The following is an 8,526-nucleotide window of genomic DNA, read 5'->3' as shown; positions in this document are numbered from 1 at the left end:
GATTTTGAAAATTTTGAATTTTTAATTATGAACCATTATGCACCAATATGACATACTATAAGAGTAAGTACACTAACGCAATTAATTGCTGCTATGATTTTGGTCTCAAAATGTTTCTTTAATTAAGTGCTCTTAAGATATGCAGCGTCGAATTAATTGCTCTACATTTTACTTAGAAAAATCGACTCGAAAACCTTTTCGAGTCGATTTTTTATGGTGGGGGTGCCAGGTTAATGAGGGTCATAAATTTGGAGATGGAAGGCAATTGTCTTAAATTGTTTGAAAGGTCGATTAGTATATTCACGGGAAACTACAATTACGAATCGTCATCGATGTCTCGATTCGGAATTACGCGCTATAAATATTTGGCTGTTGTTGTCCGCGCGGTAAACAACGTAGCAGGAAAAAGATTGCGGCCAACTGCGCGGATCCTTCTTCGAAAGCGCATTTTTCCGTAGCGTAGTATCCGCTCTCATTTTTTAATCGGTATTTCCGAGAAAATCTTATCTTCGGTGTCACCTAATATTCCGGAATGCGACGCGAAAGAAAAAACAGAAAGAGAGATAGTGTGTTATATCGACGAGAGTGTGTATGTGTATATATATATATATATATATATATATATGTTTCGACAGCGCGCGTTGCGCAATGCAGGCAAGTCGCACGTGACCGGTTGCGTGTATACGGATGCGTCGCTCGCGCGATGAGAGTATGAGAGATTCGATTCCTCTTTCTCGGAACTTGCCTTTGCGCGGCGAAAATTCTCCGAGATTAACGCGCTGCGTTGTGCAAAATTGTCCCCTACGCGTGCTTTCGCCGAATTTCCGTCCTTCGCGGAGCTGTTTGATGGCTCGCGAAAAATGTTTTTATTTCCTTTTCATAGCGAACTTTCGCATATAATTTGCAATTACTGAATACGTGAATACTATTTAACTAATATTATACTTTATTATACATATACGTACATATGTTGCGAGCTTTTCCCAAAAATAGCCTTTCCGCGACATGTATATGTATAAAAAAAAAAAAAAAAAAAAAAAAAAAAAAAAAAAAAAAAAAAAAAAAAAAAAAAAAAAAAAAAAAAAAGTAATATTATTGCGTTTATTTTTAACACACTTCTTTATCGTGATTTTATAAACACGTTTACGAAAGCGATATCATAGTTTAGTAACAAATAATTAATAACCATGTTGCTGGATGAGTAAAAATTGGCATGATATCATACCGTGTCGCGATTAAGTCATCCGTTGACCCGATGCCAGCGTTTGTTTTTTTCTATCCTGATACACTCGTTCGAGGAAGCGACCTACAATAGCATACGCAATGTATTCTCACCCGCGCCCAGCTCACAATCTTCCTGGAAATTTATTTATTTTATTTCTCGCGCGAAGTCTCTTCTGGAAAATCGAGAGAGAGAGAGAGAGAGAGAGAGAGAGAGAGAGTGAGAGAGAGAGAGAGAGAGAGAGAGAGAGAGAGAGAGAGAGAGAGAGAGAGAGAGAGAGAGAGAGAGAGAGAGAGAGAGAGAGAGAGAGAGAGAGAGAATAAAATTATTACATGTAGGAGAGAAGAAAACAACATACTCTTTATGGTTAAATAATTTTATAGAGCTTTACGAGTCGATAGAAAATTTATAATTCATAAAGCGAGAGAAAATTATAGCAAATGAGGATTTTAATTAAATCAAAGAATATAATAATAAATATACAATATATCGAGCGCGCACTTGTGACGTAAGACGATGTCGGAAAACGACGTCGCGTCGACTAGATATTATTACTCGCGGAATGTGCGTTTCAGAAAAACAAGCAGTGGTATCAACGCAGAGTACTGGTACGACGAACTCGCGCGCACGGGTGTACATAAGGCATGTGCACAATGCCAGGGCCCTCAACCGACCATCCGATACCGCTCTCGGCTCTCGGTTGTGCGTGTCACAATTGCGGTCACGCTCATGTAACGCACACATACACGTAACCTACGCACGCACGCATGACGGATACCGATCGACCGATAGACCGACCGACTACTGATACCGTTATCGGCGATGCTTTTGCCGAGGGGCATCATCTCGAACCGGTCTCTGATTTCGTCCTTATACTCCTAGCACACGCTCTTATTATGCAATCGATCCGCGATAACGCACAGAAAAGAAAAAAAATTTTAAACACATGTCGCGTGATTGAAGATTAGATTTCGAATCTTTACATATCCAACCATCTAAAATCTAAAAGTATCCCAGTATTATTCCTGAATTTAACAAGGATCTAAAAACAGGAGAGAGAGAGAGAGAGAGAGAGAGAGAGAATACGAATGACAGGCTTGAGAGGGTTCTGGAAACGCGAAAATAACGCGATCGATTAGGGACACCCGGTGCTGTCATATTATAGTCGCGTTACAGAGACACGCTTTGTCATTACATAATCGTGCGTCACGCGGCGCGGCTTGATACGATTTCAAGAAGCGGCAAGGGCGAAGGGGAAAGATATCAAAGCGAGAATTATACGAGACCAGCGCATCTGTGTGTGCGACAGCTCCGACACATTTTAAATCCCCGGAAGCACACAACCGAGTTCACTGATTATTATCGCGCGGTTACAAATCTTAATTGGCATATTCGTTTCGAAATTTTCTCCGTCGACAATTTTAAGGACAGATGTACTCTCCATCTTTATTTCTTTCTCTTTAGAATTTACTATATGTACTTATGTTAGTTAAAATTAGTGGATATAATTATCCTCTAATACTCTAATTGTATAAGATATAAGATATAAAGTTTGTTTTCTTTCTTTTCTTTCTCTCTTTATCTCTTACGAGAAAAGTGCGTCATCTTTCAAAGTGCAATATGCAGCATATATTACTCGAGGATTATTTACAAATGGTGGATGGCCTTTTAATCGACGCACGTTTCGGCGAGATCTCAATCCACGTGAGATTCTTACAACGCGCTTCGCCGGCCCTTCCCAGTTGACACGTGACACGAGCGGATAACGAGCGAGGCCTTTGCGCAAAAGCGTTTATTCTCGTTACATAATGCACGTGACAACATCGTCACACGATTGATGTTTCTCCCCTCCCTTTTCTCCCGCGAGCTCCGAAAAGATTTATTCATTGTAATACCTTTCAAAAATTATCGTTTATGAATTATAGCGTAAAGATTATGTATCTAGTATCCCATATAAAATTGTATATAAAAAAGAGGAAAAAAAAAAAAAATATATATATACATATTTCAACTTGTATATTTATGTTAAAATGTATATGTACATTTTATATTTCCAAAATTTCCAAATAATGTATAAAGTTTCGAAGCCCACATTTGTTCATTTGGAAATTGTTGACTTTGAAATTTATTTTAGCTCAACAAAAATGTAAAAACGTGTTCTATAATATAAATCATAATTTAATATATTTACTTAAGTAAATAACACATTGAGACTATTGGGTCGTAATAAGGTTCTTGAGGATCCGGCTGGTGCGGCGCGGCGCGGCGGTGTGAAAGTCGTTTAAGAAATAATGTAATGTGTGTGTGTTGTGTGCGTGTGTGTGCGTGTGTGTATGTGTGATGCAACTGTTAGCACATAGCGCGCAAACGCTCGCGCAATTTGCGCGGCGGCTTCGTCTTGTGTTGTGCTGCGATCGTCTCGTTCGCCACGTGACTGCAACACGTGCAGGTTGTTATGTTAGACCGTTCACCTTCATTGCATAATACGAACGGGAAAAGGTCACTACTCAACGAACAACGGAGTCTGATATTTGTTAATATGATCGATATAAACCAACCGCATTACCGGGCATCGTGGAATTTGGTCGCTCCGATTAACGCTCTTGTGCAATTCTTATCGCGATAACACAGAACGGTTGTAATATCGAGATCCGTAATATTTTTTAAATCAAATAATTTCATATTTTCTTTTTAAATAAGAATTTTAATACGGATTGTGGAAAATTTTGACAACTGCATCGTCTGCAAAAAGAATGAAATTCTAAAATTCTGCATTTGTCGCTACTGTGACAAGAATCGTCGATATCACTTAAATAAGAAATAGAGCTGAGCACAATACAGATATAAGGCGCATTGTTTGCCCTATCTCTCTCTCTTTCGTGATTATAGTGATCGATAAACGGCCAATAATGCAACGTATCTACACTACAATATCAGAGACGCGCGACGACACATTTGATATCGCCGATATATCCGGCTGCACGCAACACACACACACACACACACACACACACACACACACACACACACACGCGCGCGCGCGCGCGCGCGCACGCATACGCATATACGAGACAACTGTAACTAGCAGTAGTTGCACTTGAGTATAACACCTGCGATGATGTGCACACATTTCCGCGCAACACAGATATGGCTAATCCTCTTTGACCTGACTATACGCTCTTTCTCTCTCTCTTTCTCTCTCCTACTCCCTCTTCTCTCTCCCTCCCTCTCTTTCTCTCTCTCTCTATATATATATATATAAAATAAATATATGTATATACACACACCAAGCAATAATTTAGATTGATCTTGAAAGATAATTGTTCCTTTACGGAAATTTTTCACATGATTAGTACAATTGACAGTCTATAATTGAAAACTTTAAATCGATTCAATTCCCGAGAATAAAGCAGTGGTATACGCAGGTTTTCGTGTATTGTTGAATAAATATACACCGTCATTTCCCAAGTTATTTATTTATCGCAATCTCTATTATCAGTGAAGAGTTCCAACAAAGTGACTTTAGCCTCTGATACGTTATCGACAACTATTGTATATAACTCATTGTTAGTTATCTATTTATCTATTTAATATTAATCTAGCAGCTAAACGATTACAATAATGCTACTCAACGTTCAATTTTTGTCCGACTTTTCTCGATTTCTCGGTTTCTTGATTCACTTGACTTGACGAATTGGAAAATTTTTCATAATCAATCAGTTCATATTCATATCTAATGCTAAGCGACTTTAAAAATGCACGTGTGTGCCCTTTGACCGAAATCCGTAAAGTTTATTGCGCGGATGATTTACGCTACACACATACACACACACGAGAGAGAGAGAGAGAGAGAGAGAGAGAGAGAGAGAGAGAGAGAGAGAAAGTTTTGTAAATTGGGCCGTGGCCCACTTTGACAGAATCATAGTGGTACGCAGTGAAGGAGATCGATGACAAAGGAGAGAGCCCACGAACTCGACACACAACGAGAAGAGGAGAAAAGAGAGACGTTTCGCGATCTTGAAGAATCATGTATCTTTATCACAATTATTAAAATGCTATTATCATTTTGATTTTAAACATATTCCAATTAAAAAAAACTTGCTAGATTAATTTTAAACTATAATTGATTGTAGTTTTCATGAAAAAGCTCTACATCAAGAGTATTGATTCTTTTTCGCGCGAGCAGCAGCTCGACGAAGAGCCGAAAGGATAAAAATAAAGTCCGACCTTGATCCTTGATCGTGATGCATTTCGCAAATGCGTTGCGAAGGCGGAACATATTGTATGCACTTAATCTCTTTTTTGTGCGATTCGAAGAAAATGTTTTTTCTAGTGTCTCACTCACTCTCTCTCTCTCTTTCTCTCTCTCTCTCTCTCTCTCTCTCTCTCTCTCTCTCTCTCTCTCTCTCTCTCTCAAAAATATAAAAAAACGGTAGGCACTTTTGTAATTTACGAAGAACCGCTCTCGCATATGTAAAGAAGCATTTTATTCTCATAAGTGTGACATCGTTGATCACTGCGTATTAATTGCATTTCTCGAAACCCGGGAGCTTTATCTACAATCTACAACCTGCGTTATTCGATAGTCCATGATTCAGCCACGAATCGACAGTCAGCTGATAAGATATGCACCGCGACCAGACACAATGGATGCACATCGGTGATGATCACGTTCACGAATGTCGCTGACGGTATTGCGTCATTCGAGAACGAGCTTCCTAGATCGTCAATTATTCAGTAGTTTCGAAATAACGTAATAACATTAACAAAAACACAGTCAAATTTTAATCAGTCAAATTTTTTATCAACTTTCAAAGTCGGTAATAATTAACCAAGCGCTAAAATATTTCGATATTAACATGTCGAGAGAGAGATAGATTTCTCGAGAGGAAGGAAATCTTATACTAATAAAGAACTTGGCGCGAGATCTGTCAAAACGGCGTGTAGATCGTAACTCGGAGTTTCGCACGCGCCGTTCTCGCGTTTCACCTGCCGGTGACAACACGTGCTCTAGGATGCATCTGAGATTACGGCGCGAATCCAACGCGATGGATTTCGCATCATTAAATCTCAAAGTGATTTTTAAATGTCGTTTATCTCTCCCTCTCTCTCTCTCTCTTCGTCGAAAAAAAACGATGCGTTGTTATAGTTTAATAGTTATAGTTGTATAGTTAATGTTATAGTTGTTATAGTTTGGAGAACAATTTTAACAATTTCAAAGATATTGGCGTTTCTCAGGAGGACATGCACAATATTTTTGAAATATTGCCTTCTAAATGTATAATAATAATAAACTCTACTCTCTAGTATGCTTCACTATATATTTGTCTTCTCGTTTAACATTTTTTTTGCATAAATTGAATTTACACGATTACATTTAATGTCGCAATTATGTGAAATCATTATCCTATAGAGAATCGAAGCGATTTGTATCAATGTGTATCGATACTCACCAATTTTAAAAGGTTTCGTCGATTCAGAGCGCACGATGCAACAGCGATCAACTTTGTCGTCGATTCTATCGATACCCTCGACTTTCACGTAAAAATATATAATAGTCAAAAATATATTATATACAGTTTTTCGTGGCTTCACACACCGTAACTATCGCTAGGTAAACGAGATAAAAACGGCACGCGGTTATACCCCTGTTCGTTGAACGTTCCACGGCGACTGTCACATAACAGTCACGTCCTCGTAACACGAATTTCAACAACTTTACTCGGCGAAACGATCTACGTATCACCGACACTTCGACAAAATTACAGTACACTCCGAACGAAAATCTCCCTCAATGGAAATGGCTTTCTTCTTTCTGCCAAAGTGAAGAACTTGGAGAAAAGTGAACTTGAACTCTGTTCTTATCGCTGCAGGTGTTGGCGCACGTCGCGTAGTACACTTGAGCGTAAGCGTATACGAAATATATACGTGTATATGGACTCTTGAACGCAAACGAGAAAACAAGAGACGTACACGTCCGCTCGCTACCAAGTCGGACTGCCAACTGCGCGCATCGCGCGAAACTCTGACGGCGACTGCCGACTGCCGTGCCGCCGTCTCGGCCCCAATGTCGTCTGGTTACGCGATGCAGAGAAGACTGTGACTGGCCGGGGGCCGGGGTTGTCTCGCGTGCGCGCGTGTGTTCTGTGTCGCTTCACACACGATAGTGGGCTCGTTCACGCGAACGCATGTTGGTGTGGGGAAGAGGGGGATGAAGGAGAGAAGCCAGTTTACGCTTGGTTTATACTCGCAGTTTATGCGGCAACCTCTCTCGTCCCTTACTCACACTCGCGCGTTACCACCACACTATTACACATTACACTACGTCTCCGACTCCGCGACGCGCTTCTGCGTCAGATCGGCTCTCCCCACCAGATGCGTCACCCTACCATTTGCCTTCCCACCCCCACCCGATCCACTTTCCTCTCTACGCCGCGGCGCGGCTGTCACCGGATTATATCGTTCTGAACCTGAACGGCGCGATTAGATTGCGTCGCGCGCGCGGCTGCGATGCAACTGTTATGTGAGTAATACTTACAAAGTTGCAATCTCGCCGCACTCTACTCAGCATCAATAATAATAATTCCCTTAATTATTTCGGTTAATTTCGGAATTCATTCTTTCTTGCGATAAACATGTTTAGATGTCAAACACGAACAAAAATTACAATTTTTAACTCGAGTTATTAAGTCTTTAACTTGAAATGGTGAGCGAATCTCTTCATCACAATTGAGCATTTTTTTTTAAAGATTAGATCCAAAGTAATTGATCGATTCGCTTATTGCTTAAAATTGCAAGTTTCCGGCGTTATTAGAAAATTTATTATTATTATACGAATTAAAAGATGTATCTTGCAATAAATTACAATGTACTTTTCGGAATCTTAATTTGAGGAAGCATGTAATGTTAAAAATTTGAAAAAAATAAATGATAATCTTGTATGATCTTTTTCTAATTATTGTTGGTTGTTAGGAAAAAATATATTTTTTTACATTTCCACAAATCTCTACATTTCTCATAAAAGATGGATTATTGAACGTTATGTTTCATCTTTACGTAACTATATAATATAATCACAAACCATTTCCAGTTTCCATATAAATTTTAAACGCTACTTTTGTCATAATGAGAGCAATGTTATTATAAGATCGAACTGTACATTAAAGACAAGAATTAAAACAATAGAGTTTTACACAATAATAATGTAACGTTTGTTCTTTGTCTGTTATTTGATTCGATATATCGCGTTATAATTATTCTCATATCTCGACACTAGAGCAGTAGACTGTAATTTCATAGAGCGA

The 8,526-nt window shown here is 39.1% G+C and overlaps 1 long non-coding RNA gene across 1 annotated transcript; it reads right to left on the bottom strand.

Annotated features, from left to right (window-relative positions):
- Positions 1-1,008: 1,008 nt before the first annotated feature.
- LOC145948692 (uncharacterized) lies at positions 1,009-8,115 on the bottom strand. The gene is made up of 2 exons (XR_014427440.1): positions 6,676-8,115; positions 1,009-1,357 (listed from the first exon to the last, which is right to left on the bottom strand). It is a non-coding gene; the product is annotated as an uncharacterized LOC145948692 (long non-coding RNA).
- Positions 8,116-8,526: the final 411 nt, after the last annotated feature.

This window comes from Prenolepis imparis, unplaced genomic scaffold, assembly GCF_030444845.1.
Source record: "Prenolepis imparis isolate NDT839.2.m4 unplaced genomic scaffold, iyPreImpa1.0 SCAF_576, whole genome shotgun sequence".
Classification (NCBI taxonomy): Eukaryota; Metazoa; Arthropoda; class Insecta; order Hymenoptera; family Formicidae; genus Prenolepis; species Prenolepis imparis.
This window is presented reverse-complemented; position numbering and strand designations above follow the sequence as displayed.